This window comes from Globicephala melas, chromosome 1, assembly GCF_963455315.2.
Source record: "Globicephala melas chromosome 1, mGloMel1.2, whole genome shotgun sequence".
Classification (NCBI taxonomy): domain Eukaryota; kingdom Metazoa; phylum Chordata; class Mammalia; order Artiodactyla; family Delphinidae; genus Globicephala; species Globicephala melas.
The window spans coordinates 136,222,333-136,246,567 of record NC_083314.1 but is presented as its reverse complement, the minus strand read 5'-3'; the positions used below and the strand labels follow the sequence as shown (position 1 = coordinate 136,246,567).

The 24,235-nt window shown below is 44.8% G+C and overlaps 1 protein-coding gene and 1 long non-coding RNA gene across 6 annotated transcripts in view; one reads left to right on the top strand and one right to left on the bottom strand.

Moving 5' to 3' along the window:
• NFIA (nuclear factor I A) overlaps positions 1-24,235 on the top strand; it is a 595,358-nt gene that overhangs the window by 59,258 nt on the left and 511,865 nt on the right. The window lies entirely within an intron of this gene.
• On the bottom strand, positions 9,734-22,795 carry LOC132593840 (uncharacterized). Its single transcript, XR_009559751.1, has 3 exons — positions 22,671-22,795; positions 12,730-12,845; positions 9,734-11,947 (listed from the first exon to the last, which is right to left on the bottom strand). It is a non-coding gene; the product is annotated as an uncharacterized lncRNA (long non-coding RNA).

The following is a 24,235-nucleotide window of genomic DNA, read 5'->3' as shown; positions in this document are numbered from 1 at the left end:
GATGTTTACTCAGAACACATTCGATCTCCCGTATCTCTCTCTCTCTCTGTCTCTCCCTCCCTCCTTCTCTCTCTCTTCCTCTCTTTCTCCATCTCAATGTGTATCTTTCTATCTCTGAGCATGTGTGTACGATCTCCCATACACTCTTGTGTTTCTGTCCTCTCTCTCTGTCTCTCTCTGTTTCTCTGTTGCCCTGCCTCTGTCTCCCCATCTCTCTCTCTGTGTCTCTGTGCATAGGTATCTCTCTCTTCTCTCTCTCTCAGTCTGTATCCACCCTCCTCCCCCCTCCCCTTTCCCCTCCCACCTGCCTCCCAGCTTCTCCCTACCTGAGCCACTCCTCCAACTGTCCGGGGTCCCACACAGCCCAGCCACTCTGCACACGCTCTTAACTCTCCCTTATTATCTTTGCCGTTGCCATTTTTGGCTGCGGGCCATGGCAAGCAGAATGTGAGAAAGCAAAAACTAATGAGTTTCTTCAAGAGAAGATAGGGAGCTTCTGTTATTTCATTTAGTCCTCAGAGTTTAACTTCTGGCACTTCTGTCACATCTCCAAATGGTAAGTGAAGGTTGTTACTTTTCAATTTGGTTGGGCTGTGCAGCACATTTCATCAATTAAAATGCACCCTTGGTGCAAAATCACAACAGGGCCGGCAGGAAGGGTGCTAGTGTATGAGAAATTCTTTTTTGCAAAGTTACTTTTGTTCCATGTAGCTGCGATCTGTTCAAGGCAGCCTTATGCTCCAAACACCAGCACCGTTCATGGAAAGCAACATGTGCACAGTCCATGGCGATGCATCGCCCTGACGGGCTGAACCTCTAGGACCAGGTGCGCCTGGTTGAACACAGTCTCTGAATTTAGCTCTGGCTCTGCTAACTGGCCTCCCAAACTACGGAGTAACCTGGGCCAGTCACTCAACCTGCTTGGACCCTCCTGACTCACCCATCCCTTACCCATAGGCCACAGGAGGAATTCTGTAACTGGGAAGATCTTTAGAAGAGGGAATGAATGAATGAAGGAAGGAAGGAAGGAAGGAAGGAAGGAAGGAAGGAAAGAAAGAAAGAAAGAAAGAAAGAAAGAAAGAAAGAAAGAAAGAAAGAAAGAAAGAAAGAAAGAAAGAAAGAAAGAAAAAGAAAGAAAGAAAGGAAGGAAGGAAGAGAGGGAGGGAGAGAGGAAGAAAGAAAGAAAGAAAGGAAGAAAGGAAGGAAGGGGGGAAGGAAGGGAGAATTAATAGGATAATAAGCTTCACCAACTTCCCTCATATTCATTCATTCAACAGGTATTGACAGAACACTTACTGCATGCCATGTACTATGCTGGTCTCAACATTTGGAAACATTAGGTCCAAAGATTTCAATCTTTCTCTCCATCCTTTCCTGCCAAATAGGGGATGATTAATTTGAATCATCATGAAAGATATCCCCTTCAACCTCCCATTCTTTCTACCTTTAAAAATTGCTTGAAGGGAGAACTAAGGATGCACCTTTCAAAAAATTATTGTTGTTTCCTGGTTATAAATGTAACACATTTATTATAACAAAATATAAATTAGTCCCAATCGGGCTTCCCTGGTGGCGCAGTGGTTGAGAGTCCGCCTGCCGATGCAGGAGACACGGGTTCGTGCCCCGGTCCGGGAGGATCCCACATGCCGCAGAGCGGCTGGCCCATGAGCCATGGCCGCTGAGCCTGCACGTCCGGAGCCTGTGCTCCGCAACGGGAGAGGCCACAACAGTGAGAGGCCCGCGTACAGCAAAAAAAAAAAAAAAATTAGTCCCAATCCCTCCTTCCAAAAGTCACCACTGTTTTCAAAGGCAAGTTATCTTTAATGTCACCAGAAACCAGCAGGCCTACTAACAAAGAGCTGAGTCCCAGAGAGAAAACCAAAATTTAATTTAGCACATGAACTGAGCACCTACCTTACACAGGGGCTGTTCTGGAGCTACGAAATTAGTATAGTAGGGTCTTGCCCTTCTAGGGCTTGGGAAGCACTGAGTTACTGGTCATTTTTACCCAAATGTTCTAAACCCAGGTCCCTAAACCAAGACTATAATTGGGGAATGGGTTCCATATCCAATTATCAGTGCAAGTGTTTTACCCCTTCTCAAGTTTCTTCCCCAGGCCACTCTTCCCACTATGAGTGTCTCTCCATCACCATAGTTCACTCCTTCCCACTCTGACTCTTTCCCCGGTGTTTCACTTTCAGAAATTGTGACTGCTTGACAGCCTTATCCTTGTGCAATGTCAAAGAGATTAACAGTAACATCTTGGACAGGGTGTGAATGATGGAAGAAAGCAGGGTGGAAGGGAAGGTGACTAACACCGCACTTTTCCAAGGCTCCCGCAGCTGCTGCCTTCTTACATCCTGGGAATGGCTGTTGATAAATGCTCTGGACTGGGCAGGATGTGAAAAACATCCTATGTCTGTCCCCAGAGGGTGTTGCTCAAAACTGTAGTCCCTCACCATATTGAAGGAGGGGAAAGTGCTTCAGGTCACATCCCGGTCACAAAGCCCATTAACACACGGAAGGCTCTGAGAAATCTGCTTAACTCCCTTTACCCCGGCAATTCCCACACATCTGACCATGCTGTTAAAAACGCTCAGGAACATTCTAGGGAACTGGTTGTGGGACCTAAATGGCAGTTATTGTTATTGTCTAAGTTATTCTTATTGACATTATGTGAATATTATAAGGAGAAACATTGGATCTGGTGTTATTAACAGCATCCTCCTCTACTATTACCACTGCCAACATCATTATCATTGTTATATACAAGGTCATCACGAGTCTGGCCCCTGCCCAGTTCAGTGGCCTCATCTCCCAACCACCCTGCCCTTCAGCCTTCCCAGGTTGCTTGAACTGCCCCCAAAAGCACATGGGCTTTTGATTGCTCTTTCACTGAGATGCTCATCTAAATTATCTGTGCAGCGAACTCCCACCCATCCTTTAAGGCTCAAATTTTCTCCACCGTGGTGGAGCTGACCTTGAACCCTCCAGGAGAAGGACACCCTTCCTTGTTCCTTCTGGCATGTTGCATATTCTTCATCCACTGAGTAGGATTGTTTGTTTCCACATCTGTCTTTGCTGCCAAGCTGGGAACTCCCAAAGGACAGAGATGGTGTCTTATTCATCTTTGTATTCATAGGATTAGTAGAGTGACTGATTCACAGACGTTTCCAAACTAAAAAAGATGAAAATGAACCTGAACCCAGAGATCAGGCAGACCCCAGTTAAAGGGACAAATGAAGAAGATGCTTGAAGTAGGGGAAGATGTAGACAGCAGCTGGCATTTGGATGCTTTGTAAGTGACATCCTGGTTTTAGTAAAGTCTCTCAACAGCATTGGCAATTTCCAGACATGTGGGTGGTCTGTATGGAGGGATTGGAGAATAGGTTCCCAGGAAACTAAACTTCAGACCGAACAGCAGGAGGTCAGGTTGCGGTGAGCCCTAGAAAAACCAGGGGAACTCAGATTCAAACCTGAGTCATTGGGAACTAGTCATTGGACTGATTGAACTAATGGCCCAGAATTCCTTAACTCCCCTTAAATAGGGAGAGGATTGAATCCAGATTCTGGGGCAAGGCTGAACCCACAGGTGCAGGTGAAGTGGCTGCACCTGGGGGATTAGAGGACTCCAGGGACAGGATCAGCCAGGCTGATCATTAAGGTTTCCAGGTGCTTCTCTCTACTTGATCTTGCTAAGGTGTGCCTCTGTCTTTATGATTCAACCTCAGACTCCCCCCACACGGTGGAGTTCTACTGCATTGGCCAAAAAGTTCGTTCGGGTGTTTGTGCCATCTTACAGAAAAAACCCAAACGAACCTTTTGGCCAACCCAATACATTCAGAACCCCAGGCCAGAAATGTGGCTTCAACCTACTTTTAAAATCATTTGTGCCCTAGAGTTTACATCCCAGAATCAGATTCATGGAGTTGTAATCCAAAGGTCTGTTTGCCACCACAAGCTCAGAGCCAGGTTGGGAGCCTCAATGACTGACTAACACAGTAAAAACCATCTATCCAAATAGTTTTTGGATGAAATTAAGATGGATAAAAATATCAGTGGGATTCTTACAAAATTTTTAAAAACTGTCCATTTTCTTTTAATGGCTGAAGACAAAATCTCCCAAGCATCTATAACAATCAGAATACTTAACGGAAAAATTCAAGAGATTCAGATCAAGCTAAGAGGATTTGAAATGAGCTTCTAAAAATGGGGGAAATAGATTCTAATTAAATCCTAAAGTCCCAAATCCATATCTAGATTGCAAACTGTGAGAGGAAAGGCAGACCACATTGGTTCAGGCTGATCCTGTTGACAGTGCAGGTAACTGTTGGGTAACTGTCCATAAAGTAAGAAAAGAGGCTGGAAAGGTCTAAAGTTATACATTATTCAGTGGAAATTCTAAAGGAGGGGAGAGGATTTCCTGATTTTCTTTTTTTTTTTTTTTAACTTTATCAATCTGATCTCCAGAGAGCAATGAAAGAGATAGAAATAATGGAAGATTGGATGGGTGGAGGATGGATGGAAGAATAGATAGATGGATGGATGGATAGCTGGATGGAAGGATAGATGGATGAGTGGATGGGTGGGTGGATGGATGGATGGATGGAGGGAGGGAGGGAGGGAGGGAGGGAGGGAGGGAGGAATGAGTGAGTAGGTGAGTGGATGGATGGGTAAGTGGATAGTTGGGTAACATTTTTGAAATGTGGATAAAGTGGGTAAGGTTCTAGCTCAGGCACTTGCTTTGTGTATTCCCCAAAAGGCCACACATACTTTCCCAAAGTAGTTGTGCTTCTCGGATTTGTCAGAACAAATTCCATATGCAACTCAAATGTGAGCTGGAATCACTCTATCCTTTGAGATTCTAATAGCATTGCGGAGACGCTACCTCCACTCCATTCTACATCAAATCTAATACTCTCCCCAAGATTGCTGTGGATTCCAGGGTTTAAATGTTCTTGATCTGTTGCTACTCAGATATTCTGCTCCTACTAAATCTAGAAAGCATTCTTGCTACTCCTCCAGTGTCTGTACTCTTCTCTCCGTTCCATGCTGACTCAAATATACAGTTTCACCTCTTTCCATGGTTTACCCCAAACACCACTCCTGAACAGTTTACTGAAAATATAGAAGAACAGTGATGGGTGGTCACAAAACAGAACAACACACAGATAGGGTAAGAATCACTGTTAAGCAATTAGATGTTCCTGTTCTTAAAATCTCTCGGCCATACCCACAACTGGGAATTTCTCACTTCTCCTCAGAATCCCTGGCCTCCTGCCATGGTTATCTCCCCCTCTCTCCTTCGATTCCTCTTATATTTTTCTTCTCTGTCTACTCCCAACCTAGCACATACCAATTTATTTCATGTCCATTTAGCTCTCTCTTCATCTCTTCCCCGTGGCTCCTCCCGGCTACACCACAGAGGCTCTGTGATCAAACACACCCATGAAAGTGTGTCCGGGACAAAGGCTTCTCTCTCTCTTGACAGGGATTCTACTCTTTGTCTCAAAATAGCAATTTTTCTCCCGCTCCACCACACACCACACTTCTCCTCCAGCAATAATCCTTAGACGTACAGCAACCATTATTAGCTCTATTCTGAATCAAGGGCTGAATGTCTCTGCCCCTGACCTCAGTCTGCTACCTGGCCCAGACCAGTGTCACCCCAGTTCTTCTCCCAGAGTTGCTCCCTGAAATCCAATGGGCTCTTGGGCTTCTTAAAAACTTCTCATCTTGGGGCTTCCCTGGTGGCGCAGTGGTTGAGAGTCCGCCTGCCGATGCAGGGGACACGGGTTCGTGCCCCGGTCTGGGAAGATCCCACATGCCGCGAAGCGGCTGGGCCCGTGAGCCATGGCCGCTGAGCCTGCACGTCCGGAGCCTGTGCTCCGCAACGGGAGAGGCCGCAACAGTGAGAGGCCCGCGTACCAAAAAAAAAAAAAAAAAAAAAAACACTTCTCATCTTGAAATATGAGGAGTACACAGGACCTGGTAACACCAGAGCCATTTGATCTATTTTGCTTTATTTAATGTCACAGTAATCCTATTAGGTGGACAGTGCTCCCAGTTTACAGATAAAGAAGCTGAGGCTCAGAGAGGTTAAATCATTTTTCCAAAGTCACACGGTTTTCTTCCCTCCAATTCATTTCTGTTCCTGTAGCCAGTGATTTTTTCACTTCTGTGGCCAGAGTTATTGTTCTAAAAGGAAAATGTGATCATGTCACTCTTGCTGAAAACTCTTCAATGGCTCCCTGCTGTCCTCAGGGCAAAGTTTACCCTCCTTAGCCTGACACACAAGGTCATTCAAGACCACACACACACACACACACACACACACACACACAATGTTTACCTCTCAGTCCTGTCTTTCCCAAGCCACCCTCTTCTTAATCCCCCACATTTGACTCAGGTTCTAGCCATACTGAGTTATATGTTGTTCTGTAAACACACCTCTGGTTCTTTGTACATGCTGTTCCCTCTGCCTGTCGCTATCTCCCTACTAGAACGAAAGCTCCTTGAGAGAAAGAACTTTGTTCTGCTCACCACTGCTGTAACCGTAACGCCTACCACGGTGCTCAGTTCACGGTGGGTTTTCAGTTCACCGGAACTACTCTCTCACACTTATCCTCCAGGCCCCATCTCATGGATCACTTCCTCCAAGAAGTCTTCCTGACACCATAATCAGGTTCCAATCCCCCTTTTCTGTTTCCTCACGTCACCTCATGTTTATGTCTATCATAGCTTTGATCAACCCCTACTGTGATTTTCGCTGTACTCACTGACTTACACACTAGACCGTGAACTTGAGAGAATGACCATATCAGGCATATCACTGTGGTGTGCATAATGCTGAATACAGACGCATGGGTTGGAAGTCAGAGGGGAAATCTGTGTCTCTGGAACCAGTGTATGGAGCCACCACAAAGATGCCACTCTTGACAATTCTAGAGCAACATGGTCCGAATGGGTGGAGGGAGAGAGAACACAGATATATTACCTCAGGTGTGGCCAAAGACAATGCCTAGCATATAATAAGCTTAAACTTTGAATGAAGGAATGATTGAGAATGAAGCAAGTGTTGGGACTGGTGTGTCTACCCACGTATGGCTTTTCTATTTTGATGTCACTCAGCAACACCCTCTTCCTGTAGTCCTATGACCAACACGGTAGAATTAGAAAAGTAACATCTAAGACATTTAGGATTAGGAGTAACTGAACCAGTGAATGTCACTTATGGGCATTTCCAGTCAGCTGTACTCCACCAACTTCAGACCCAACTAACTACTCTGCCTCCAGATAAACTGTAAGACCTGTTTCAGGATCCATGAGTGAGCCCATCCTTTCTGCTTTCCCACCAAAGTGGTTCTTCTCTGAATTCTGACTGGTTACCTTTCCTTCAAGGTCCACCTCATACCCTAGTGCCTCCTGGAAATAATGGTCCTCCAGCCCCATTCAAAAGAAAAATTCCTTCTTCTCAATCTCAAGAAACTTTCAGTTGGAAGCACCCTTGTGGCTTTTAGCCTAGATCAGGTTGTCTTGTGTTTTACTATGAAATGTGTATGTTCTGCTGATACCTGGGCTGTGAACCCCCTAAAGGATCACAGGGATCCACTGAACACATCTAGAACCTCCACTTCTTAGCACATAATGGAATTCAGGGCATGTTTGTTGGCGAAATCCTCTTCTCCTCCAGGACACCCCACCTTAAAATCAATCCTTTAGGGTTCAGAAATGCAATGTAATTCAACAGATAATTGTTGAAATTACATCTGATGGCTCCAGTCTGTACCAGGTGCTAGGAAGAGACTAGCCATTTTCCTGAGCACTTCCCCTGTACCAGGCAGGGGCCATCATTCCATTCCATCCACAGGTCAGGCCTGAGAGGTGGAAATTATCAACTCCATTTTAGAGGAGAGACAACTAAGCCTTCCACAGGTTACAGTCACTTTCCCGAGGACATGTTATTAGTAATATGGGACATGGAGATTCAAAACCGTCTCTGATTCCAAAGGCTGCATCCTTTCTATTTCATCTACTGACCCCAGTATTTTATTCATCTCTGACAAAGAGTATTTTTATTTTTTATATAATAGAAACATAATATATAATAAACTATAAAATATACTTTATGCTAGATAATACGTAGTAGTCAAAATTATTATAAATTATTCCAGATTTAGTCTAACTAAATGCACATGTCATGGAATCTAATTCTTAAAAATGATATAAACGAATTTATTAACAAAAAGAACCACAGATTTCGAAAACAAACTTATGGTTACCAAAGGGGAAACGCGGGCAAGAGGGATAAATTAGGAGCTTGGGATTAACATACACATATTACTATATATAAAATAGATAATCAACAAGGACCTACATAGCACAGGGAACTCTACTCAATATTCTATAATAACCTATATGGGAAAAAAATCTGAAAAAGAATGAATATATGTATATGTATAACTGAATCACTTTGCTATACACCTGAAACTAACACAACATTGTAAATCAACTGTACTCCAATAAATTTTTTAAAAAATGCACATGTCACCTTGGGATAGATACAAAGAGGGAGGAAGGAAGGGCAGACATGCAATGGTATGAATAACCTGGAGGGGAGTATGGTACAGAAGCTCAGGACGGGTGAGTTTCAGTAGCGTACAAGAAAAGTAGGAAGGAAAATATATTAAATATCTATTAAGCTCCTATAACATGGCAGAGGCTTTTCATATGTTTTCTCACTCAATCTTCACAACAACTCTGTGAGGTTGCTATCATGAGGAAACTGAGGCCCAGGGAACTAAGTAAATTGCTCAAGTTCACAAAGCAAGGAAATAGCAGAGCCTAGACTCAAGCCCAGGTCGTTCTGGCTCCAGGCTTGACTCTCCTTCCTTTGTCCCAGGCTGCTTCTCAGGAACAGGGTTCTCCGTGGCGGCCTTGAGCACAAATAACATATAAATGGGAAATGGATGGGGGGAGGCGTGTAAACGTGAAATGGAATTAAAGGAGGTGCCGTGGAGGGATTTCGCTGATTTCCCAAATAACCTGGGACTCCAGCCCAACAGGTACAAGAGCCTCAGGCTAGGAGCCCCGGTGCTCATCACAGCCCTACCTGTAACTGACAACTGATCGCCTAGGAAGTCACATAACCTCTTCAGGGTTCCTTTGCCTCTTCTGCAAAATTAATCTGTTGAGCAAGGTGATTTAAGACCCATACAACCCTGAGGTCTTGAGGGTCTTCAAAAAGTAACAGCAAAATATAATATTCTTTGCTTATCGGACCGCTCCTGTCCGAGGCCCTTCCGGAGGAGCTAAGTGTGTCCAGACTATACTGTCAGCCTGAAGAGTACTTCTTTCACTGTGTTCTTTGTCTCTATGGGTCTAGAGTAGGTGATAAATGTTGACTAAAGCACTGATATTTTGCTAAGAGAAGAATATATGAGCACACTTGTATATAACGCTCTCTAGGTTGGGGAGTTGGCCTCAGTGCTCAAGGAAGAGCATTTTTTTTTTTTTTTTTTTTTTTTTTACGCTGTGCGGGCCTCTCACTGTTGTGGCCTCTCCCGTTGCGGAGCACAGGCTCCGGACACGCAGGCTCAGTGGCCATGGCTCACGGGCCCAGCCGCTCCACGACATGCGGGATCTTCCCGGACCGGGGCACGAACCTGTGTCCCCTGCATCGGCAGGCGGACTCTCAACCACTGCGCCACCAGGGAAGCCCAAGGAAGAGCATTTTTATTCAATCAACAAAAATACCCCAAGGCTCCACACACACGGCCTGGCACTGTGCTAGATGCCAAGGATCCAGGAGTAAACTGGCAGCCAAAGAGGCATGAAACAAATAATTACACAAATAAGTAACAGCAGTTGTTCTCCTTTCTGAGGTTCTTGGGGAGCCCTGGCAGGGTTTAGACCTGCCACATAGGCAGGTTTGTGAATTGGAGGCAGCGGGATTGGAGGCAGAGAGGCCAGTCAGAAAAGCCACTGCCACCGTGCAGGAGAGACCTGACGCTCTAAACTAAATCAGGACCAGTGTGGATGTTGACAGAATGACATTGTCTTGTCGGGAGGTAGAGAGTAAGCACCGCCGCCATGCGTGAGAAGAAGATGCCCCTGTGGCTGGCACTGCTGGGCAGGAGGAGGGTGATTAATAGTAACCACCACGCACCGGGCTCCCTTGGTTCACCCATCCGGGGAGGCAAGCTGCCAAGAGGCACAGGTGTTCCACCCCATCGAAGGCAGCCTCTGCCTTTCCTGATTGCATAAACAGGTCTCCTGTCTTCCTCAGCCTCCAGTATGGCCCCCAGGGAGTCCTGCCCTCCCAGTCGGGGTGCCCTCGGCAGAGAGACAGAAGGGCTGTGGGTCCATCCCGTGGGCCCGGCATTCTATAATCTCCGCGTGCTCAGTGCTCGCTCGCTGCCATCTGTTTCCTATCAAGGCTGAGCACGAGCTTGCGCGTGTGGTCACCATCGCGCAGACATATCCCTCTGCCAACAAATGGGGAAATGTTCGATTTCATCCCCTCTCTCTCTTCCATTCTCTCTTTTTAACTGACTTCCAAAATGGACATTGAAAATGCTGACCCTTTCTATCAGGCCTCCTTCAGCCCCAAGGAAAATATAATGACATCAAATCCCCCTTGATGTCCATACTTCACTGGAAGGGTGGGGGACCTCATTGCACATGTACAAGGGCCAAACCAAAATAGGAAATATGAGCAAAGTGGTCGCATCCTTTTGCAATCAACTATTATAAAAGCTGGCCATCTCCTGTTCAACGAGAAAACATGGAGTTTCCAACAGGCCCAGTTTTATTTTACATAATTGTAACCATCTCGGCATGTCAATTAAGATAGAATGTTACCTTTGGGATGGGATCAATTAGGGCCCTGAAGATTGAATTTGGAATCATGATTAGCCTGTTTTACGTTTTGCCTTCATTTTCTAAAATATACAATTGTCTGATTCAGCCCAATTTTTAAAACATATTGTAAACTTATTTATTTTTTTAAGCCAAAACAGACGTGGGAGGCCTGTTAGTAACAGGAACCATAAGAAAATGGAGGATGGGGGTGGTGGGCTTGCTATTTGATTAGAGTCAATTCTTAAATTTCCACAGCAAGAAAATATTGAATGTGGTGTAATGGTTGCTGGATTTTCTTAAGAACTGAAATCATTACACTCTGGCCGCAATCCAAGTTATTCCCTTTTTTTAGGTTACAATTTGAAACGGTGCAGAACATGCTATAGGGTTGTAGTCATTCATGTAATGTCATTGAATTGAGCTTCTGGAAATAGACAAAGGACTTTGTGTCCTGAAATGTTCTTCTGGCGGAAAATTGATAGCAGCCTGAGATATGCTATTACTGGGTTTGGTTCTGCCTTCAAATTTGTGCTGACTAAAGTGATTTCATTAGGGAGAGACACAGAGAAAGGGAGAGAGAGAGAGAGGAGAGAAGGAGAAAGAGAGAGGAAATGGGTAAATGAGCTTGCCACTGTGTGGGGAAGCTAAATATTTAAAACAAATGCTGCATGGAGGGGAAGCACACAGTTCCCAGCAGAGATGTGGGAGTTTTTTCAGGGGTCACTAAAATAATGTGAACCTCTCTGCTTGCTCCTCTTAAGTTGTTGTTGCCCAAATGGAGATGATGAACAGACAAATGCATGACATGAAACCCCTGGGTAATTCCCCCGAGCCTTCCCCTCCCATCCCTGCCCTCTGCAGTGTTTTCCCGTTCATTGTCACCCCTCGTCTGGAGCTTTTGCCAGTCTCATCAGGACGATAAGCAAGTCCAGCTTCACCAACCAGGGACGCAGCATGAATGCAAATCAAGCTTTGGCCTGGATGCTCAGACCAGGACACATGGTGTTGGGCACAATGCCATGCCCAGCCCATTCTTTGCCCCTCAGTTCCTTTCCAAGATTCTCCATCTTCATCACTATCGTCCCTTTCAAAAGAAAAAGTTAGAGCTGTTTGTGCATGATGTGAAAGATATGTCAATAAACCCCCTTTCCACATAAATAGCACATCAAAATATTACCAAATAATACTGTTGACTTTGCCAGCAGGCATAGGACTCCATCTGGAGATAATATCTTCCAACTGAGAGGCGTCCAAGGTGCCCTTTCCTAGGCAACGGGCAAGTTGACGATTCTGTGGCTGAATCCCATCCTCTCTGAACACACAGGCTCTCAGCAAGCCCCCTCCTCTTTGGTCAGGCCCAGACCACCTGCACATGGATCTGGGAGTCACCTGCTCCCCTCCAAAATGAACTCATTGATCCTCTTTCCTCTGGGATGACCACATCATGATCCTTTTCTGACCACCCCCCAATAATACCCAAGTATCCTCCAGAGGCGCCCAAAGTAGCAAATATTGATTCTAATGAGGTGTGGAGCTGGCTGGCTGCACCCACACTGTCCACTGCTCCTATCAACCCAGTGACAACAGCCGAACCCACTGTTGGGTCAGCTCTCCAAGGTGTCAGAAGTGACACTTTCTGAACCAGGCCTTCTCCACTTTCCCCTAACTCATAGACCTCCCCTTCTATGAATTCGTACGTGATTAGAGTCTGAGACACATAGACATTCTTTTTATTGTTCTCAGTTATTCAACAAATTCCCACTAAGCATTTATCATGTGCAAAGGACAGTAAGGCAACAGAGGTAAACAAAGTATCCATAGGGGTTCCCCATCTTCATATAATCAGTGTGACTCCCCACTACTTACTCTGCTGAGGTCTGAAGGGTTCTGAGGGTTCTTGGAGGGGCTTGTGTTGTCTTCACTGTCACGCAGGTCTCCTGGCTCCTTTGGTAAGTGCCATCTCTACCTGGGCTGCTGTCCACCTAGTCAAGGAAGAGGCCATTTCTACTTATTTAAAAGTTCAGGCAAAGCGTATATGAGTTCACTGGATTTTGGAAGAAAGCGTTAAGGGGACGTGGAGGGAAGAGGAGGGAGTGATATTGCAGCCACACTATCATGTGAAACATTAAACATAAAAGGCTGGACCATCTTGCCAGCAAAGCAACCCTCAACCTCAATATCCCATGACTTGAAGTAACTTATAATAGTGCTAATAATGATTTATTCATAACGTTTGGGGATTTAAATAAAAATCAGATTTGAGTCACTCAACCTGGGAGTCCTTTTCTGAGTTAGTCCGTCATCCCCTTCTCAAGCACAGTACAGAGATTTCTAGAACCTAAGAAGTCACACAGATGTCCAGGGGCGCCCTTGTGAATGCCAAAGCTCTGCTCAGGCCCTGGCCCTCCAGGGGCTCTCTGTTTTCCTTGAAATTCCAAATGATTTGGAGAAAAGACTTCGGAGTGAGGTTGACCGAGGTTCAGAGCTCAGCTCTGCTCTCAACTCTATAATTGCCTAAACATGTAATAGGTAAATCCTCTGAGCCTCTGAAAATGGAAGAAAACAATGGAACCAACTGCAGAGATCTACTGTGAAGACTGAATAAGACAATGCAGGTAAAACTCTCAGAACAACACCTGACAAATAATAAGTGACTAAGGAGTGTTAGCTATTTTTCAACATTTTCTGCCCCAAGACAACCATGGTTGTTCTCAAAGTCTGGTTGCCCAGCGCAGACTGTGGAGTAAGATCCCTCACCAAAGCAGGAGGCCTCAAACTTAGGATAAGTCTAGCCTTATGGCAGAGTAGGGTGGCAGAAAGGTGGAGAGATTGGGTCCAAAGCATAGAGTAGTAGTTTCCTAGGGCAACCCCAATAAATTACTATAAACTGGGTGGCTTAAAACAACAGAAATGTATTCTTTCATAGTTTTGGAGGCCAGAAGTCTGAAATCAAGGTGTTAGCATGTCTGGAGGCTCTGAGGGACAGACAGTCCCTCTCTCCTAGCTTCCAGTGGCTGCCAGAAATGCTTGATTCTCCTTGGCTAGTGGATACATCACTCTAATCTCTGCTTCTGTATTCACATCATCTCCTCCTGTGTCTATCTTCTCCTTTTCTTCTAGAGACACTCATCACTGGACTTAGGCCTACCCAGATAATCCAGGATTATCTAATATTGAGATCCTTAATTACAACTGCAAAGACCCTTTTCTCCAAATAAGATCACCTATAAAGGTTCCGAGTAGGGACTTCCCTGGCGGGGCAGTGGTTAAGAATCCGCCTCCCAGTGCGGGGACACGGGTTCGAGCCCTGGCCCGGGGAAGATCTCACATGCCGCGGAGCAACTAAGCCCATGCGCCACAACTACTGAACCTGCGCTCTAGAGCCCAGGAGCCACAACTACTGAGCCTACGTGCCACAATTACTGAAACCCACGTACCTAGAGCCCGTGCTCCTCAACAAGAGAAGTCACCTCAATGAGGAGCCCGCTCACCGCAACTAGAGAAAGCCCGCACGCAGCAACAAAGACCCAACACAGCCAAAAATTAACTAATTAATATTTTTTAAAAAAACGTTCTGAGTAGGTATATATTTGGGGGGGAGGGGGGAGCCATTCAACCCCCTCTAGAGTGTGCCCCCCCATTAAGTGAAAGAGATGAGGTACAAGGAGGTAATATTCAGCAATATCAGGCTATATCCTCGAAGATCAAATGATACTTAGCAAGGTGACAGTATTTTAATCATCTCCTTCAAATATCCAAATAAATAGAAAACACAGATATTAAAATGTGTTAAAGCCAGAAGGGTAAATATGATTCCGTGCTCACTGGATCAAAAAGTACATCCTTGGAGGGCTCCACGGTCACCTGCTGAAAATTCCAAAAGTAAGAGTCAGGAAGTTTCCCAGTTTATTTTGAAAAGGCATTCCCAGCCTAACAAAGATTTCTTGATTCTTTCTGCTGCTGGTATTTCTAACGATTGGAAAGGAAGATCCCAGGCAGAAAAGTGTCTAGGTATCCTTGAAGATGCCAATGCTTTGTAAATATTAAAGATGAAACACGCCAAAAAGAAGGGGAAACAAGCCCCCCCATCACCCTCCCTAAAGATATCTCCTGCCAAATGAAATAAAATGTTTATATTGTGCGTGCCATGTTTATATATCTTCACATCCTCCTTCCTGAGTGAGTGGTTTGTAAATCCATTAAGGTCATTACAACTGTGATTCCTCAATTTCAAGGCCCATTTTCTTTTTTTCCAGGTCAACTTCAAGTGAACTTTAAGGGATTCAACTTTATTGGGATTTTGTAATGCTCAGAAAAGTCACTTTTATAAAAATGTTATAGGAGAAATTTAATGACTTCCTACCTGTAGTGTTATTTGTGAATATAAAGGGAAATTCAAGTCCAAAAACAAACCAGGTCTGATTGTTGGCTCATATAAATTGTTCAGTCTTTCCGAAGTATACAGATAAAGAACAAACACCTAGCATCACTTAACATGTGTTTATGTGATTTTGTATGAACAAGTTTCGGACCCATTCATTCTTTTCAGCAAATTTTACTGAGTGCCTACACTGTGCTGTTCATGTACTATTTAGGGGGTGAGTGGGAGAGTCAGCCTAGTGTTACCCTAACTAGTTTGCTCAACCTCTTTTAGATCTCCTGCACTGATGAGGTATTTATTACCCTTCCAGTGTAGTCAATGCCATTGTTGAACTTTCCTAGTCTCCACAGGAAACAAGTGGAAAACAGATTGCTGGAGCCACCCCAGAAATTCTGATTCAGCTAGTCTACTGCAGGACCCAGAGACCTGAAATATTAATATGCACCTCAGCGACTCTGGTGCAGGTGCTTCCCATGTGGTCCACAGACTGTGTTTTGAAAACTATCCAGTGGGAAGGGAGTGAAAATCATGCTGCTAGGCCTGATTTACATTGACTCAAGGGCTGCACAAGACTGAGCCTCCTGCTGGTAAATTGCAGGGCTAGAACAGATCCCCCAGATAATATCCCTGGAATTTCTACCCACTGTCAGACATCTACCCTATGGAGTCACACAGAAGAAGTCTTAGTTCGTTCTCTCATCAACTGTTCGTTGAATGCCAATTATGTGCCATGCATGGTGCTCGGTGCAGAGGCTACAGCAGAGAACAAAACAGTCAGAAACCCATCCTTCTTGGAGCTTACATTCAAGTGGGGGAATGATTCAGTTATCCTCCTCTAGCTTCAGGCATGCATGCATTCATCCATTTCACAAACGTGGATCAAGCTAGGCAAGGTGAGGGGTGCTATGGTTGAGAAATAAACAACAATCCTACCTTTTAAGGAACCTGCAGTCCAGAGAGGGAGACAGACAAATAAAACCCTACAAGAAAATTTATTAAGTGCAAAGATGGAAGAGTCTGTGGGTGTTATGAGAATTCAGAAAGGGGCAATCAAGGAAAGTTTCGCAGAAGAAGTGACACTAGATCTAAACCTTGAAGGACAAGTAGGAGTTCACAGCGGGCACAGGCACATCTACACGAGAGGAAAAAACCAAACGGAGCTCAACCTGATTAAAGCAAGAGTGGGAAGTGGAGAAGACAGAGAGAGGATGCACAGAGGTGGGCAGGGACCCTAACTATGAATACCAGGCATTACCCTGAAGGCCATTGAAAGGTGTTAAGAAAAATGAGGTAACCTACTCTGATTTTTGTTTTAGAAAGATTTCTCTGGATTCAGTAAAAGGAATAGAATTAGAGGGGAGTGAGCAGCAGCATGAAGTGAGTTAAGGACTTATTACAACAGAGCAGGCCAGAGTGCTGAGGGCCTGAATACACAGAGGCCCTGTGTATGCGATGAAGAGGGAGACCTGCGTCTCCCTCTTGAGAGATATTTAAGAAGAGGAATTGAAAACGCTTGATGACCAATCAGGAGTCAGGAGTATGAAGGAGAATGAGAGCCCCTAAAATAGCTGGATGACCATTATGCTCCCCAAATTTCTCTTCATTAACCTCCCTCCAGGATTAATAACCCAGTTTTCCATTTTTACATCATCCTGGTGCCTCCCACACATGTTGCTATTCACAATACGTGAACTGAATTAATGAGGAGCTTGACCGTGGTCTCTGTGGGACAACATACTCTAACTGAAACCACCTACTTAAACACTTCAGCCAAGTTTAAATTATCTTCCAAGGGTCAGATCAACTAATAAAAAAAAAATGGTGATAATCCAAGGCAGAAAATGCAAAGGAACTGGAAACTCTTCTTGTTGAGTAACTGAATCTAAAAGTTCATACAAACCAAATTATACCCTATGGGCTTTAGAAAATGATGGCAGGCTGAAAGTGATCACCACAAAGCCAAAAGGGGTGGGGTAGGGAGGGGGTGAAATGCAATTAAAGAGGGGGTAACAGAGGACTTCCATAATAGTTATAACATTTTATTCATATGCTGATGATGGGCACATGGGTGTTTACTTCTTCATCTTATGCACTATCTGATGGGCCTGAAATATTTCAGACATGCCTGGAATCACATTAGGGATCTGGTTACTACCTTTGTGATCTGGGCCAAAGCTTCCAGGAGACCCTTTGGAGGACCCTGCTTGCAAGTTTAGAGACGTTAGGAGGTGCGAACTCTTTCCCCACATGGGTATTGGTAGATTCTTGTTCATCTGCTGGGATCGTATGCATGGAGAATTATGCCCACTGCTAGTTATATTTTGATTGCTTCTTGATATATTAATTACATGGGTCTAGTAAATAAAACTTTGAAAGTTAAAAGAAAAAGATGAAAGGGAGACGATAAAGGTAATAATTTCAGCCAGTAGATTTTATATAATATAACTCAATGCCCTAGAAACTCTTTAGAGAGAGAAGATTGAGTGACCCATGCTGGGCCTCCTACCCAAGCCATCCAGCAGTGCTCTCATCTGACTGCATCCTGGCTTTCCTCTCAGTAGAGTATGTGAATGATGAGTTCTACAGTTTACAAGGAAAAAATAATCACTTGCTAAATAATGGATTTTGAAAGCTAGAAATGTTAATTTCCTTCATCTCTTCCACAGCCAGAATTTAGGCATGACTAGTTCACTGTATACATACACACACATACAAAATGTATACATATTCACATACACAGCTTATACACACACACACATGTACACACACAATATGGTCAATGACCAAATGAACCCAACAAGGAAGAGCAATGTAAAATTAGTGAATGGAGATCCCATTTTCCCTTTATTGATCAAAGGGAAGAATCCTTTTTCTTCATATTGACTTCTCCATGAAGGCTTTTGTGATCACTTTATGCACCCTGAGCTCTCACCGAGCTCTCACTGAGGGCTGGTACTGGTACACGTTGTGTTTTTGCTTATAGCCCTGACTCGGCTAAGCCCACAATTACCCCTCTGGGACTTGTCAAGTGAGCAAACAAATGAGTAATTAAAAATAAAAGAACAAAACAATAAACAAATAGATGAATGGTTGAACACTCTGATCAATTAATTCACAAATAAATCGTGTCCTGCCCTCATTAAAGTTATGGGTCTTCCACAACATGAACACATACATAAATTTCTACACATGTTAATTTCACAGCCAGAATCCACACCTGACAACATTTTCACATGTGAACACTTAGAATCAAGGCAAAAGGGTTTTCTTAAACTAACATGATTACCCTTGACAGTAGCAGGATAAACAGACTCATGTCAGAAATTTGGTAATTATTTCTGCTGCTAACAGCCACAGTGTTGATCTGCGTTACCATGAAAAGGCTTTTTTTTTTTTTTTTTTTTTTTGCGGTACACGGACCTCTCACTGTTGTGGCCTCTCCCGTTGCGGAGCACAGGCTCCGGACGCGCAGGCTCAGCAGTCATGGCTTACGGGCCTAGCCGCTCCGCGGCATGTGGGATCTTCCCAGACCGGGGCATGAACCCGTGTCCCCAGCATCGGCAGGCGGACTCTCAACCACTGCACCACCAGGGAAGCCCCGTAAAGGCTTTTTATTGGGAAGCATGTTGGGGGTCTCCCATGTGGAAATCTACTAGAATGCGATCAAAGACTATCTAATTGCATACTTTTCCATCCCTTTTCTTTCATGAACAAATCCAAAGGCCAACAAGTCAGCCATAGTAATTTCCTCACTCAACAGAAAGAAATGAAGACCTAAAATTAAAATCCAATTCAGTTATTGTTGGTTGAGCACCTACCAGAAGAAGGACTGAGCTAGACGGAATGGTGAAATGCAAAGACAACCTCAAGAAGTTGACAATCTAGGTAGGCTTGAAGACATTTATTTTGTTTATTTACTTATTTATTATTTATTTAACATCTACTATGAGCCAGGCACTTTTGCTAAGCCCTGGTGATAGACATAAACATACTGGCATACTTCATGCCTATGCAAACAAGGGAGTTCACAATGCAGTAGGTAAGGCAAATATTAAGCAATAAGCATACATACAAGTACAAAATTATAAACATTGTTAAATATTCTATAGGAAAAGAATGAGATTCTATGAAAGAGAGTGATAGGAGAAATATACTTTAAAAAGAGAGAGCTCAGAGGTGACCTTTCTGAGAAAGTATCATTTGTGCTGCCCCCTACCTGTGATACTTATATTTCACGGCACAGTGTATATAATAAGGGCTAACATAAGATGCAGAATATTCTGTGGGCATGTAGGTTAAAAAGACATTTACCTGCAGCTAAGGGCCTACTCCTGATAGAGGCACCAGTTTGGGGTCTCGTGGGAGGATGGGCAGAGATCTGATGTGTGCAGAAAATGGAAAACTAAGTGTAGGAAACAGCAAGTAGTTGAGTGTAACTAAGGAACAAGGTACAAGGGATGATCAAAAAGGACCAGATTGCGGAGGGCTTACAGTGCCAGGCCAAGGAATTTAAACAAAATTCTACAGGCAGTAAGTAGGGAGCCATGGCAGGCTTGTGAGCAGGGTGCAGGGTGCCCAGACCTGTGCATTTCGAAGCTCAGAATGCCGATGAGTAGGGAGAGAAGTGTACGGAAGGACACACTAAAGGTGGGCAGGACAACTAGATCCAAGTAAGATTAGCAAGGATTTGCAAAAGCAAACAAAATTGCCATGGTCCACATGAGAATGCTGAGGGCCTGAAATGGGACAGCAGTGCAATTACAAGAGGGAATGACAAACAGCAAACGTTGGCAAGGTGATTTGCCCAGCTGGCCATAGTCCAGCCCTGATTGGCCTTAGGAAGTGAGAGGGTGGTGTCTATTGTAACCCTAAAATCATGAGACTCTGGGACTAGGGAGATAGGGGTGTTGCTAGCCAGACAGGGAATCAAGAAGGAGTAGAAGGTCGAGGAAGCGATGCTTTGTTTGCTTCAGGACATGTTGAGTTTAGGAGCCTCTGTCCAGCAGCTGTACTGGTGCTGTACTGGTGCAGGGTGTAGCGCCCATGATGGGATGACCAAGCCAGAGGCTGGTGGGCTGACTCAGCAAGGCGACCTCAGTCAGGGCTCGGAGCCCCAGGTCTCTGTATGTGTTTTGTTTAGCCAGTGAGTTATCATGAAGTATTTACTGTACTCAAGCCTGGGCCTTCCTGAGAACAGGCACGGCCACACCTAACCTAATATTCTCAGGAATTATTACCGCTAATAACTCCTTACTGGGGAAATCAAATAGCTGTAACTTTTCACTGCTGTTGGAAAAGCTTGAGGAGTGAGTCATGTGCTACCCACAGAAGAGCTCTGTCCACACTAGCCACATAGTAAAATTAAGTTCAAATAAAACTGTTTGGAAGCATGTTTCATTTCAGAAAGGCTCACCTTCTTCCTCTTACCGGAAGTGAGTGTTACAGGGCATTAAAAGGCTCTGTGTCCTACATAGTGTTTAATATAAGGGCTTCATTTTTTTTCTTTAATCTACATGATATCAATATAAAATTCATAAGTAGTGAAAGCAGTTGCAGTAACCTTTACATTTATTGCACTGTATCATTTATGAAACACTTTGGCCAATGATACTCTTCAAAACAACCCAGCAGAGTCAGTACTGCTGCCTCTCCTTTCCTTCAGAGAAACAGAGGTTCTCAGAGGTCACAGGAGGTGCTCCAGGTCACCTAACTAGAAAACATCAGAGCCAAGGTCGAGCCTTGAGGTTTTGGTTTTTTTTTTGTTGTTTGTTTGTTTTTTTGCGGTACGCGGGCCTCTCACCGTTGTGGCCTCTCCCGCCGCAGAGCACAGGCTCTGGACGCGCAGGCTCAGCGGCCATGGCTCACGGGCCCAGCCGCTCCGCGGCATGTGGGATCTTCCCGGACCGGGGCACGAACCCAAGTCCCCTGCATCGGCAGGCGGACTCTCAACCACTGCGCCGCCAGGGAAGCCCGAGCCTTGAGTTTTATCATATTTGTATCATACTGTGTACTTAGGTAGCATTTCCTAGTTTACAGTGCACTTTCAAGATGACTTCTTAGATCTTCCCAAGGGCCATTTGTTGACTCCCTCTAAGGCAGAGGGACCTGAGAGGCTGAATGACTTGGTGACAGTCACAAGAAGAGTGGCAGAGCCCAGACTCCAGGCCTGGGCTCCCTCTATCTGCTCCCCACTCTGTGCAGACCTCCTTCCAGGACAACCAGAGAGCAGGGTGGATTGATTATCATCACTGGCAGACAACTAGGACTTTCTATGTCCTACCCTCCAGGACAAAAATGGACCCCCCAGAGTTCTTCCTTCTTTATGCACCCTTACTCTACATGTAGCACTGAAGAAGATGCCTACAAAATGCTGGTCTTTCCTTGAAATTTTTCAGAGTTACCAGATTTGAGCCCCGAATTGAACATCATCACCTTCACCCATACATACTGCCACAAATTTCATCCCATTCACAGAGGCTACTGAGAAAAACAGCTCTTTGAACTCCAAATCAACTCAATCCGGCAAGCCAGATGACCATTTCCATGGGTCTGCTCAGTTCGTCATTCTGGGCAACACCCAGAGAACACACGGTCACCCTACCCAACACACAGATCCTCAGAAGTAACTTAAATAAACTGGCCACTCTCAGCCATTCTTATCCTGGAGCCTGTTGTCAATGGATATCACAAACCATACTCTAAAAGCATTGATGTGTAAGATAGAAGCCTTTTACCAAAGGCTTCTTTAATGGAGCCGGAGTGGGAGGTTTACATTCCACGTCACAAAGCAAAACCTCCTCTAACTCATCCTTGGAAGTCTCTCTGGTTCCCCCAAGTTCTTTTCCCTAGAGTTGCTGCTACCTCTCTCCTCCTCCCTGCACCTTCCCTAGATTCCTTCCCCTCCTGTAGCCACTCCTACCATGCCCTCTGTCTCTCCTATTTGTAGAGCAATTGGCATCCCCATCCACCAATACCACTCAGGAAACCTAATAATACTCCTTGGGATCCACTCTCTTTAAATATTCAGGAACTTTTGGGGACTTCCCTGGTGGTCCAGTGGCTAATACTCCACGCTTCCAATACAGGGGGACCGGGTTCAATCCCTGGTCAGGGAACTAGATCCCACATACCACAGCTAAGAGTTCACGTGCCACAACAAAGATCCTGCATGCCAACCTAACGCAGCCAAAAAAACAAACAAAAAATTCAGAAACTTTTGAGAAGAAAGAGAGAGCTGGAAAAAAATTATAAAACTATTGATTTAATTATTATTCCTGGCCCAAAATAAAAGCATAATAGCCAACATTTTCTGTCTCAGATTCTTTGCATACTTTCTCCCTAATTCTCAAAACAGCCCTATAAGGCAGGTATCAAGCCCCATTTTATAGATTAGTATACTGAGGCTTACAGGAATTAAACTACTTACCAGCTACTGCCAATCAAGTGCAGACCCAAATCTATCCGGCTCCAGAAATCATGCATCCTGTGCCACACTGCACAGAAACAGCAGGCTGCTTCCCCTTTGGGAGCTGCCCTACCTCCTCCCCAGCCACCCAGCTCAAGTCAGCTGCAGCCCTCTCCCTGCTACCCCCGTGTTTCCTCTGGCCAGAGGCAAAAGGAAGCTTGTTACCTTTTCAGCTGATCGACCCACTTCCTGAGCCAGCCCTGGGTGCTATGCGCACATGGCCCAGCGCCCTCTTGCCCCAAGAGCTGCTCACCAGCCTCTAGTCACATCTGGAACGTATTTGAAATTACCTCTAACCACAACTGCAAAGTAAGTTTTTTTGAGTCAAAGATTGCAAAAGATTAAGCCAGTGGCTTAGGCTCACTTGCTAAAGTTCAGCACAGGAGATCCGTATCCCCGCTTCCCCTGCTCTCACTGGCTCTGTTGGGGCAACTTAACATGGCAGGTTTGGTCCAATTGTTGTCACTTGAGAGAATGGAACCCTTAGCTCTGTTGTGGAAGCACAGACTTTACTTGCAAGTGGGGAGCAGTGGAAGTGGTCTAGGACGAGTAGTGTTCAAACACTCAGCTTTGAAACTGAACTGCCCCAAGTGTGAGTCCTCCGTCTGCCACTTACTATCTGTGTGACCTTGGTGGGTCACCTAAGAGCCCCAAACCTTTGTTTCCTTCCCTGAATAAGAGAAGGCTGTTAGGACTAAAGAGATAATGGCTGCACCTAAAACAAAGTCCACAGTCAATGTAATTTATCCTTATTTTTATTTCCACCGGCAGCCTCAGCTCTCTCCTGACCTCCTTGGGGCAGTCATTCAACCTCTGGGCCCCAGGTCTCCTCACCTGCATGGAAAGATTCAGTTCAATCATCTCTCAGATCCCTTCCTGCATTGATTATCTATGAAACAACCTCTGTTTTGTTTCTTTTTTCCTGCTTGCTGGACAAAAAGAAAAAATCACTCATTCCCAAAACCTCTTGGAAAAAGAAGGACTCTGCTTGGCATGGGCTTTCATAGGAAACAGCTCTTCTTTTCCAGAATTGGAATAAAAAGCATGTGTTGTTTACTGTTTGTTTGGGTTCAGAGGGAAAGAGAAATAGTAGAGTAGCTTCACGTGACAAAGTCATCACAGGTTGCAGGGGGCAGGTATAGTGAACGTGTCACATCCACAGTCCGGGGCACTGGAGGGTCTTCTACTCTATGGGTTTGACCAGAGTGCACACCTGTTGTGTGATAAAAATAACAAAATGGTATCCCCAGAGATCTCCACCCTGGAGTGGAGTGATCAGAACCCAGGGAGCGATGGTGGATATTAAGAGGCACCAAGCAGGGGAAGCAGGGAAGTGATGAAATGACTGTTAGCCAGAAATAGAGGGGAGAAAAAAGACAAGAGAAAGAGGAATAGTATGGTAATCTGGTCTCAAATCAGCCAGGTCCCTGCTTTTGGCCAAGCAAGGAGGCTTTGCCAGCAGTTTCCTCTATGCATCCACGAACCCCATCCAAACTCCTGCCAGGAGGCATCATTATAGACAAATG